Source organism: Rattus norvegicus, chromosome 5, assembly GCF_021556685.1.
Source record: "Rattus norvegicus strain SHRSP/BbbUtx chromosome 5, alternate assembly SHRSP_T2T, whole genome shotgun sequence".
Classification (NCBI taxonomy): Eukaryota; Metazoa; Chordata; class Mammalia; order Rodentia; family Muridae; genus Rattus; species Rattus norvegicus.
In genome coordinates this window covers 82,118,358-82,130,976 of record NC_141538.1, presented here as the reverse complement: position 1 = coordinate 82,130,976, position 12,619 = coordinate 82,118,358, and the positions used below count along the sequence as shown (strand labels likewise).

At 46.8% G+C, this 12,619-nt stretch overlaps 1 protein-coding gene across 24 annotated transcripts in view; it reads right to left on the bottom strand.

The window, feature by feature from the left end:
• Zfp618 (zinc finger protein 618) overlaps positions 1–12,619 on the bottom strand; it is a 165,917-nt gene that overhangs the window by 132,592 nt on the left and 20,706 nt on the right. For 4 of the 24 annotated variants that reach the window (XM_087548981.1, XM_087548983.1, XM_087548985.1 and 1 more), the window contains one exon: positions 2,198–2,233. The gene's annotated coding sequence lies outside the window, so the exon portion shown is untranslated. 24 annotated transcript variants of the gene reach the window in all.

The following is a 12,619-nucleotide window of genomic DNA, read 5'->3' as shown; positions in this document are numbered from 1 at the left end:
CACAAACTGTGTATTCAGGCCAGCCGTGCCCAGCTAACAGCCCGGTTTGTAGTAGAAATGTCAACATGTATCCATATTGGCTGAAGAGATTTTAACATGGGGTTCAGACTAGACTAATATCTAACAGGGTCCACTGTAGGACCCTGGAAGACTCGGTGTAAGGGCAGGAAAACCCTTGTGTTTCAGGGAAGGTGTTGTGTGATCTTGGGCTAGCCTCACCACCTCCAGTGTCTACCTGGGGTACTCAGACATTTGGCATTGCTGCTCCCAAAAACAGCAGACTGAAGGAAGACGTCCCCCAGTCCCTCATGTGCTAAGAAAATCTCCTCACAAGGACTACAGTGTTCACAGTGACTCCAGAGCCTAAGAATAGCTTAAAAGAGCAGAGGGGGGCCACCAGAGACTCTGAATCAAGGAGGAGCAGACAGGGAAACCCTTCCTTTAGAGTCACAGCCATTGGCATACTGCCAGTGAGCCTCTAGGCAGTCTCCCGCCCATCATCTGCCTGACAGTGCTCTGAGCAGATTCTCCAAGGTCCAAAACAGCACAGCCCCACCACGGTTAAAGTGGTTAACAGTGTTAAAACGCACAGTGTGTGGCCAGACATCGCCTCTGCTGATGAGCTCTCTTCCAAAGGTACCCTCACGAAAGCCAAATAATACTAACATTAGAAGCACCATGGTCTCAAGAACCGAAGAAGGAGGGGGTCTAGATTGACTGCCCACCTTCGTGAAGACAGTGCAGACTGCTAGGCCCTGGGTAACAGGCAATGCAGAACAGTAACCCTCCAAGAAAGAAAGTCAAGTGAGCTGGTCTGTAAGTGTCCTGCCTAAGTGCCAGGGGGGTTTCAAGTTGCAGTGCAAAGAGAGGACCTAGAGCCCAGGGACCTCTGTGCTAACAGAAAGATAGGAATTCAAAGAAGGCAGGGAAAGCGGAAGATACGGGGCCTGGAGAAAAGAGGGCTGCAGAGAGTCTGAGGCAGCTTTGGCAGAGCTCTGCTTGGCACACGCCTGTGAGGAAAACTCACATACATGGGAGCACTCTACTGAGGCTCAACGTACCCAGCTACCATCCCAAGACTGAGGCCCAGCACACCTGTGTGTGCCTGTATGTATACACACATACACCAGAGAGGACTGTGTGAGCATGCTGCCCAAGGCCCTGCACATGTCGGGAACGCCATTAACCTGGGATCAACAGGTCCACATGAAGATGTCAGCCATGTAGAAAAGAGACCCTTCAGAAAGAACAAAACAGCAACTCTCACAGTTCCCACGGCAGAGGGGCAGACTCCCAGCAGCCATGGTAGAGAACTAGCATCACACACTGGGCACCAGGCTGAGCTGTGAGACACGCCTGGCCAGAGAAGAGAGAAAATGAGAGCTAGGCCAGCGCTCCAGACCCCTGTGGGAACTGTCACCAAGTCAGTGTTATAGGCTTCGTGGTCACCGTGGACTGAAAGCTGCACGGTAATGCATGCATAAAAGCGCACAGCCAGATCCTAATGCAGTCTTATTTACAAGATTGAGTAGTGGGCCAGCTTTGCCCCCACGGGCCATGGTGTGCCAGACTCGACTATCTGCCCAAGATGCTCTAGTTCTGCCTAACAAGACTTAAGGGAATACTGCAAAAAGATCAAGCTGTTACTAAGTCAGGGGACTGCCACAGCAGTCGGAACACTGCTCCCAAAGATGTCTACATCGTAACACCTGGTGTCAGTGCATGAGGACATGAACATGTCATTATGTCGATTTAAGCTCCCTATTCAGATGAGTGTGGGGTAGGCTGGTCCCAGCCTGTCCGGGAGGCTCTAACTCAAAGGCCCTTCCTCTCTTCTTCATGTGTCATTAGACATCAAATCCAGGGCTTCCCACAGCATAGGAAAGTGCTCTATCCGTGAACTACAAACCCATCTTAGATGGTAGTCTTATGTCAATTTAAACACGTTAGAGACACCTGAACGGAGGGAACCCCAAATGAGCTAATGCTTCCATGAGACTTGGCTGAAGGAACCCTGGAGGACATTTTCTTATTTAGTGATTGGTATAGGAGAATCCACCCCACTGTGGGTATAATCACTCCTGGGCTGGTGGTCCTGGGTTCTATAAGAAAGCAGGCTGAGCAAGCCATGATAAGCAAGCCAGTAAGCAGCACCCCTCCACGCTATCTGCATCCACTCCTGCCTCCAGGTTCTTACCCCATGTGGTGACTTCCTTCAGTGATGACCTGTGACCTGGAAGGAGAAGCAAAATAAGGTTTCTTCTCCAAGTTGTCATGGTGCTTCATCACTGCATCAGAAAACCCAAGACACCACTGCTTTCTTTGCTCCCTTGCTTGGCTTTTATGAAGGGGTCGCAGGCAGTCCCAGCTGATCATAAACTCTTGATCCTTCTCCCTCCACTTCCCAAGTGTGGATCATACTGTCTGTTCCCACTAATTATTAGCTCTTAGAGAGTTGATCTCACTAAGTTTCCCAGGCTGCTTCAGCCTCCCAAGTCCCTTGACATTGTAGACATGGACCACTACATCTGACAAGTGGGGGGTCCTTGTAAATATAAAGGAAGCAAAACGAGACCAGCAGGGAGACAGACCACTCAAGAGGGTTGCAGTGGCACTGGGTCAGGGGCTGGATGATGCTTAGAGAAGAGGAGAGTTAGCAGATCCTCCCAAGGGCTTCTGTGAGTCCTGTCAACACCTGGGTCTATTTCAGATACCTGATTGCCAGCACAGGACAAGAGCAGCAAAACTTTGGGGTGGGGGGTGAGGGGACAATCACAGATCACATATGACTACTGTCTCCTAAGGTTATAATAGAGCTGAAAAGTTTGCTAATGCCTTGTACATCACAGCCACCATAATGTGGCTCGCACTCAAGGCAATGCTGGTGTAGAGACCTATGATGTCATCAGTCACACAGAAGCACAGCTCCCAGACCACGTGTGGTACATCAGCACCTGTCACTTGATCAGTCACAACTGGTTTGTGAGTGCATTACAATACACTTTTCACCATTCTCCTAAAGTACCCCTTACAAGAATGTTAGCTAGAGAATCGGCCTCAGGCGGCCCTTCAGGAAGGAGTCACTGAAGGAACTGCTGTCACAGACTTCTGCCATCACCTCTGAAGACCTTCCAGAGGAACAAGATGTCAAGGGAAAGGACTGTCCTAATGGTCCTGACCCTACGTGGTCCTAAGCAAATGCTTGTGTTTATGGGTCGTGGGGTGGTGGTGGGTGTGTGCGCGCACTCGTGCTAAGGATCAAACCCGAGGTCTTGTGCAAACTATGCAATGTTCTATGACTGAACGACACCCCCAGACCTGTGCATTTGTTTTTAACAAAATCAAAAAGTTTAAAACTACATAAAAAATTAACTAGAAAAAAGCTTATAGAAAACGGATAAAGAAAAAATAATTTTCTTCAGCTGTGTACTGGATCTGTGTTTTGTGTTTTGGGGTGTGTGTAAATATACGTGTGGGGTATGCATGTGTACAGATGTGCTCATTCCATGCATGCATGTCTGACAGCCAGAGGTAGACACAACGTATCTCTTTCTATTGCTCTCCACCAAACTGGCCCATAGACATGTTTACGGGAATGGTCTTGATTCTGAGACAGGGTTTCTTCTTGAACCTAGAGCTTGCTTTTTGGCTGAATTCACAGTCACCACAATGTCCTGGCAGCCAGTGAGCCATCAGGATCCACCTATCTCTGTCTCCTCCCTGGGTGCTAGAGTTGCAGGTGTGTACCACTACCACATCTGGCTTTCATGAGATGTTAGGGATCCAAACTCAAGTCCATGTGCTTGCAAAGCAAGTCATTTATCCACTTAGCCATCTCTCTAGTCCCAAGAATCTGTATACTAACCAAAAGTTTGCAACAAGTCAAAAAACTGAAATAATTAAAATATACTAAATAAAAGAGTTTACAGCAAGCTAAGGTTAGTTCGTTATTAAAGGTTTTCAATACCTTTTGTGTAATATGATTATCCACACCACAGCAGTCAATACAGGGTAATGTCATAGGCCTTCCCAGTCATTCAACACTCCTGCCACATCTGTTCACAGTAAGCACTCCTCACAAGTGGGCCAGTTCTACCTTCTACATTGCATTTCCACTATACCTCTCTTTGGTCTGAAATGCTTCGATATACAGATCCTGTTCTAATTTCCTTTCTGTTGCTGGGATAAAAATCTCAGACCAAAAGCACCTTAGGGGTTACACTTCCGTACCATGTCAGTAGTCAAGGCAGGAACTCAAGCAGGACTTTGAAGCAGAAACCCTGAAGGAAGGTTGTTAGTTGACTCACTCTCTGGGCTTGCTCATAAGCTCATGCTCAACCAGCTTTCTTGAATCGGCTAGGACTACTCTGTTTAGAGAATGGTGATGCCTACAATGGCTGAACCCTTATACATCAACTAACAATCAAAACCATCTCCATAAACATAACTATGGGTCAGCTTGGCCTTAGCAATTTCCCTAGTGAGACTCCCTTCTTGGGTGACTCTGGGTTGTGTCAAGTTGCCAGCTTAAGGTAACTATGAGAAATCATCACCACTATGTGGTCAGTGTCTACAGTATTCAACACATACCATTAAGGCATATGGCTCAGTAGCAGCAGGCTATTGCAGAGAGCCCATGAGCGTAGATAGCTGGATCCTCTGGGTCTTTATAAGTACATGTAACAGTATCCACAACAAAAATCCTCTCATAAATATCTTGGAAGATATTTCCATCATTAAGTGGTACATAACTGGGCTAGATGATGAAGCTGTGTTGCTTTATTATAGCAACTCCGTTTGTTGATCTGTCAGAGCAGCTATGGAAAACTAATACAACCCTGGCAGCAAAGCACAAAAGACAGAGGCCCGAACACCCAGCAGCAACAGTGGAGATGCACAAAACCTGCCAATCAAATTTTATTAAACCCAAAAGAAGTAGAAAAATCAATCAACAGAAAGAGACTCAAAAGTGTCAAAAATGTCTAAAAATGAAAGGGTTTAAATGCACTAAAATGGCCGCCATGAATACACCTCCATGTTATAGAGACACAGGAGAATAAAAAGCAAGCATACTTTCAGAGACGGAGAGTCTGACCCTGGGAGAAAACAACACAGCAGGTAGAACTGTGGACAGACAAGACAAGAAAGAAGAGACTGGCACTTAGGGATGTTTTAGTAGAATCTAAGAACAAACAATAACCATAAAGGGGAAACAGGCGGGAAAATAACCAGGGCGTCACTGAGCTGCCGTACAGACTTAAAAGTGTGATAAGACATACAACTGAAGTCACCAAAAATGAGGCATTTGAAAAAGTAGCGGCCTAAAGTTTTCAATTTTGGTGTAAACTATAAACCCAGAAGACCCAGAAAAATCAATGTTTCCCAAATCGAACAGCCAGTCTCAGGTACATAAACATCAACCTGCTTAAAATGAGAGCCAGAGAGCAAACTCGTAAGTCATCGGAAATTTCCCTAAAGACTTTACATAAAGAGGAGCCCATCTCCAAAGTCCCGGAAGGAAAACCATCGACCTGGAAGCCTACAGCTGGCAAAGACTACCAATGAAAACCAAAAGCCAAGTACAGAACCCCAGAGCTCAAGGGTGCAGCTGCAGTCACCCTTCACCAGAAGAGCATTGCTCTCTGGTAACAGCAACTGGGGTACCCCAAATACCAACATCAACGGACTGGTGACAGGAACCAACAACAGAATTCTTACAACAGGTCCTTACAACAGAATGTTGCTTGTCAATACAGAAGCAAAGCAGAGGCAGATTTGGTGCTACTGTGCAACAACCCTGCAACACCCTATTAAGAAAGAAAAGCCACACTGTAAGACAGTATGAGTAGAACATATAGGTCCTTGTGAGCGGATTAGGACGGTCTGGTGGGACAGGTCAGTGTCTGCTAACCCTGCTAATGACAAGACTCAAGAGGATCATGGAAACAGGGTAGGGGCCCTTTCTAGTTGACTCATTTAATTTCTGTGTCATCTGAACTGTTTTCAAAGACAGTGTGTCTAAAACTGGAGATGGGTCAGTCTGTAAACTGCCTTCTGGTCATGCACAAGGACCTGAGTTCAGATCCCCAGTATCCCTGTAAAAGCATGGATAATGCTGGTGATGCGGCTCAGTGGGTAAAGGTCCTTGCTGCCAAGTCTGGCTGTGTTCAGGACCTATAACGTAGAAGGAAAGAACTGATTCCCACAGACTGTCCTCTGACCTCCTCATGTGTGCTGCTGACAGCATGCAAACACAGCAAAGATGCACGCACAGATAAAATGTAATATGTAATATATAAATATGTATATATATATAATATTGAAAACCTAGAATAGTGAAATGTATGTGTAACCCCAGTGCTGGGGAGGTGGAGGCAGGGGGATCCCTGGGGCTCCCTGGCCAGCCAGCAGTCTAGCTGAATCAGCAAACTCCAAGTTCAGGGAGAGACTCTGTGGTTAAGGAAGACACTGTAGGTTGAGCTCTGGCTTCCATGTGCAAAAGCACACACACACACACACACACACACACACACACTCAAACACACACACACTCAAACACACACACACTCACACTCATACTCACAGAGCAAGAGAGAGACAGAGACAGAAAGAGACAGAAATAGATGGATAGGCAGACAGACACAGACATACACCAAGAGGTCCTTGGCACACAGCTCACATCAGGCCCAAGCGTGAACTATTTCATCAGCCAAGTGTTGTTAACACTCTGCAGAGTGAGTACACAAAAACCTCTCTTGCTTTGATTTCTTTAAATATCTCTCGTTCCACTCCATCTAAACTCTCACCCTGAATAGTTGACACAAAAAGAGTCCTCACTTATGGGAAGGTGTCAGATATGACTGTGCTTGGGGTGCAGGAAGCTGAAGGCAGATAAATGCAAACACAGAAGGGACCCGCCACCAACACTCCAAGCAAAAGCTGCTTCTCGAGTCAAAGCAGCCAGAAACTGGGAAAACTCAAATCAAAATATCTATCAGAAGGGGGTTGAACGCAGTGGCACGGGCTGAGACTCCCTTCTCTGAAATGCTTTGGGAACAGAAGTGCTACAGATTCAAGAGTTTGGAATATCTGAGTAAGCTGTACCTGGTGACTCTCCCTGATCTACAAATCCCAAAAAAACATCCAAAGATCCAAAACCAATATCACTCAAAGGTTTCAGATTCAAGTCCATCTCGATGTCAGACTGCACGATGCCCAACATGTAGCGCTTCACAGGAGAACACAGCAGAGCAGATAGAAATGCCACAGGAAAAATGAGATGAGGGGTGCAGAGGTCAGATGTGGTGCATTTACTCTGTCACTCTAAGTCATGTGGGTGGACCTCAGGAAATATCCTAACTGGACAATCTCTAAAGAAATATAGACCCCCCTCAACAAGATACCATATTTTAAAGTATCACACAAACAACGGTGCCCACTTCTGAGAAGACGTATAAACAAAAGATGCATGCTGCACAGGAGAGAGCTGGAGAGAAGGAAAGCTGCAAAGGAGAATGAGGGTCTTCAGACACCAGGGAGATGAGGAAGGGTCATGACACAAGACTGTGGAGACAGGGACAAGGACAGGACACAGGAGACTGCGTCTCAGCCTAGACTCTGTCACTCCCTTGTGAGCAGCTTGCAGCTTGGTGAAGGGCAGAGCCACGAGGAAGCCTGAGATTAGAAACTAAATCAAGTAAGAAAGGCCTGCACACAAGCCAATAAGCCGAGGCTATCCCACCACCTCTGAGCTTTAAAGGGGCGGGAAGACGCGCAGGCCTGCTTTCCTGTGCACTCTCCCTAGGTGCTCTCCATATACCGCCTCATGACACGCAGCCAGCTCTCTCCTGGGTTCATTGACGGAAACCCACTTCGATCTATAAAGCATAAAGTAATACTCAGACAGATTTGACAGTGTTCCCAGAGTGCCAGAGAGAGGAGCAGAGGCAAGAATGGCTGACTGGGGAGCCCACGGCCCTGTCCCAACTCATCAGCCTCTGACTCCATTACCCAGCTCACAGTAGAAAACAGAAGTCTTGGGAGTCAAGATGAGAACTTTAAGGCATCTCAGGAGACCTTCTTTGCTTCTGAAAAAGCAGAGGGGTGTGTGAAGAACATAGCCATGAGGAAGCCCTGAGATTAGAAGGGTGACCAGTACACACTTCAGGGCCGAGAACTTCCAGGCAGTGTCCCCTGACTATGGCACACAGGGTCCCTTGGTCGAGGTACACTTGGAGCTGTAGAGAAGCAAGAAAACCAAACAGGTTTCATGGAGGATGAGGAGCTGGAAAGAAAACAAAACTAACTCATTTCCTGTCATGTAGGCGATGGAGTCATAGGAACTTCTCAATCTCTTTCGCCTCTGTCCAGAAGGTATGAGACCTCATGAGGACCCTGTACCTTGGGTGGCAGTTGTCACTTGGCCAGAAGGAGCTCTCTGACCAGGAAACGAGAGCTTACGATTGACTCTGTGGTTCGTCGTGTTCTGGAGAAACAGGCAAGGCCCTGGCACGGGCGCTGATGGATCAGCTAATGCCTCATTCAAGTTGTCAGCGTTTTCTTAGCGCCAATTCAGTGGGTAATTAAGAAAGAAGTTGGGACCAGATGGAGAAACAGATGCTAGCTTGGCCGTGAGCGGCTCTCTGCACATGTAGGGAAACAGCGGCCAGCCAAGTAGACAGGGGACAACTGGAGGGGCCATAGCAACTGCCGCTGGGGAAGAAAGGCCCATTTCAAAGAAGAAGAAACTGAGGCCTCACGAAGTAAGTGAACCCAAGGACCATGGAAAGATGCAGGCAAATGGGGATGCAGAGATAGGTGAGCTCGACCAAGCATGAGAGATTCTGCCTTGAGAGACAGCTGGGATAAGGGTGGGCCCCAAAGGAGAAGGAGGACCTCGGAAACTAGAAAGATGAAGAAGAGTCACGGCACATGACTGTGGAGATGGGTCCAGGAGGTAGGAGCCTGGATCTCAGCCTCATCTCTGACACTCCCTTGCTTCTTCCCAGCCTCTCTATACATCAGTTTATTAGTTTGTGATGGAGGAAGGGCTCCCTCCCAGCCCACTCCAAATGCTGGTGGACTGAAATACAGTGCACTCAGGAGAGGCTGAAATACAGAATTACCATGTAGACTGGATCCCATTTCTAGGTATATACCCAACAGAACTGAAGGAAGGCTCTCAAAGTGCTGTCTATGTACTCATGTTCACAAAGGCCCAAAGAAGGCAACGCAAGTGTCCATTGATGACAGAATGGATAAACACGCCTGTTATAGCCACACAACGGAACAGTATGCAGACTTTAAAAAAGAAAACTCTTGGCATAAGCCATGACATGGATGACCCTTGAAGATACCACACTATTGTTCTTGTCTCAAAAAGACACATATTTTATGCTACCATGTATATGAAGTCTCTGGAGGAGTCAGGGGCATAAAGACAAAGAGCAGAAGGGTAATCGCCAATGGCTGGGAGGATGGAGCATCTCCAGTTGCTTAACTAGTTTAGTTATGAGTGTCGATATCACTACGGAACTATGCACTTAAAATGATTAAGATGAGAATTTTTATATGCACATTTTATCACAAAACCTGTGAGGAAAAAAGAAGTCCTAAGAACTGGAGGCATCGGACATGAGCCAAGGAATTTTTTAGATATTATGAAGGTGAAGACAAAGGAAAGGGCATCACAGGGGCTACCTCCTAGCACCCTCTATGAGAACAGGAAGAATTGCTAAGACATAGATGAAAAGGAAGGGTTGGCAAGACTTGCAAGAGCCCCCTCTGGGGTTCTCAGAGATGCTCCAGTGGCAGATAAGTCAGTTCAATAGGGTTTTCTACCCCGCCATGCCCTAGAGAATCTGGGCAGAACTGATAGACACAGTGCAGCTCCACGGTCTGATGCAGAAAGCCACCTCGGGCTGCTGGATCACCATTCCCTGGTCTTCAATGTCCTGGCACTGAACCACCTTCCTTTTAACTCAAGATCCTAGGAAGCAGCCTCTGGTGTCCTTTCAGACCAAACACAGATTCCCGAACTTTGAAGGAATACATGAACCCAGTAGGGGAAGGGAAGGTTAAAACAAACAAAGAAAGAAAGCAGAGATAGCAACAACCAATGAGGAGTACACATTCCATTCAAGACCTGGAGAAGAAAAACAGACAGCATGGATAGCTTGTAGGAAGCAAAAGTACATTTCAGACATGCTTTTCTTTGTACAGACACTAAAACTACAAGCTACAAGGACAGGGTGAGATAGGAAAGGATGCAACCAAGCAAGGAAGCAAGGAGCTGGTGGGCAGTGGAGAGCCGGTTGAAGAACAGCAGTAACTGCAGAGCTGTCCAGACAAAGGACCTCATGGGTCCATGGTGCACAGGGCTAGCCCAAGAAGTGTGTGTGGAGTACAAAGCAAGAGACTTGAAATAAAAGGAGCAGAGCCTAAGTCATTGTTCTATTGCTATGAAGACACACCATGGTCAGGGCAGTTTATTCAAGAAAGCATGTAATTGGGGGTTCACTTACCGTTTCAGAGGGATTATCCATGACCATCATGGCATAGAGCATTGCCGCAGGCAGGCATGGTGCTGGAGTAGTAGCTGAGACCTTACTTTCTGATCCACAGGCAGGAGGCAGAGAGGGGAAGACCAGGCCTGGTATGGGCTTTTGAAACCTCAAAACCCACTCCCAGTGAAACCCTTCCTCCAACAAGGCCACACCTTCTCCAGCAAGGCCACACCTCCTAATCCTTCCTAAACATTCCACCAACTGGGAAACAAGTGTGCAGGTATATGAGTCTGTCCTAGTTAAGGTTACTGTTACTACGGTGAAATACCATGACCAAAAGCAACTTGAGGAGGAAAGAACTTGTTTGGTTTACATGACCACATCATAGTCCATCACTGAAGGAAAGTATAGCAGGGACGCAAACACGGCAGGAGCCTTGAATCAGGAACCCTCCCATACCAATCACAAACTAAAACAATACCCTCCAGGCTTGCCTACAGCTAGATCTACAGAAGTATTCTTCTCATTTGAGGCTCCTTCCTCTCCAGTGACTCCAATGACTCTAGTTTGTGTCAAGTTGACATGAAACTAACCAGCACAGAGCCTGTAGGCTATCCTTACTCATAGCACTACAAAAATGGGGAAAAGCAGACACCAGGGATGGATAGATAGACAGACAGACAGACAAACTATAGACAGACAGAGGCAGATAGACATAAATATATATAATGGGATTGATTAGAATGGCTTACAGGTTGTACTCTAGGTAGTCTAACAAAGGATGTCTAGAAACAGAAAGTTAAAAAGTACAGTATTGTTCAGTCCTTGAGGCACAGTGTCTCAGCTGGTCTTGCCAGTATCCCAAAGAATTACTTCCTAATGCTAGTGAAGGAATGGACTTGCCAACAAGAATGAGGGCAAGCAGGCAAAGAGCAAAAGCTTCCTTCCTCCATCTCCATTCTGGCTGCCACCAGAAAGTGTGGCCCAGATTTAAGGTGACTCTTCCCACCTCAAAAGATTAAAAATGGGTCTTCCCACTTCAAATGACTTAATTAAGAAAAGTCCCTCACAGGTGTACCCAGCCGTTAATCCCAAATGTGATCGAGTTGACAACCAAGACAACCAAGAACAGCCATCGCAGTTGACTTTAGTTTATGTCAAGGAGACCAAAACACAGCAACGACAACAACCAGCACAGGAGGAACAGAGATGGCTCAGTGGTGAAGAACACAGGCTGCGCTCGCAGAGAACCCAGCATCAGTTCCCAGTACCCACACGGTGCTCACGACAATCCTACCTCCAGTACCAGGGGTCTGACAGTCTCCTCTAACCTGCTTGGGTACCCGGGCTGCACAGGTGCACAGGCAAACATGCAGGCTCTACAACTACATATAAAATAAAAGCACTAGCCCATGCTGCGAGATGGAAGGACAGCCACATTGTGCTGAAGGGCCAAAGCAGATGATCCACAGATACAAGAGCAGCTAAGTTCCCAGGTCCCATGTGACTCAGGCTAGCCACAAACTTGCTATTTAGCCAAGGGTTCCCATCCTCCTGCCTGCACCCCCCAAGTGCTGGAACTCCAAACAAGCCACCGCACCCTGCAAACCCTATGTTCTAACACTGATCCCCAGACTCGAAGGTTTTTAAAACTTAATCTAAAAAAACAAACAAACAAACAAAACCAAAAAACAAAAAAAGCTATTTCAACCAGCTGAACATGGTAGAGTACACATCTATAATCCCAGCGTGCCCATGGAGAGCTGGGAGGTAGAGACAGGAGACGCCCTGGAAACCAGCATGGCACCTGCAGCAGAAAGAAAGGAGAGACTCTCCCCAAAAATGACAGACCCACCTCTGAGGTTGACCTCTGACCTCCACATACTCACATCTGTGTTTTCATACAGATGCACACATGTCCAATGTACATGTGCACACAGAGAGATTTTAAAACATTTTCCAAAAGAAATATGGCTTTTTAAGTTCAAGAGCATAGAACCTCGAAAGTAAGATAATTACATAAAGCAAAATCAAGGGAACTCCAAGAACAAGCAGGAAGTATTTCACAAAAATCACTAGACCTAAAGGTGAGACCCAGTCTGAACACGTGTGCC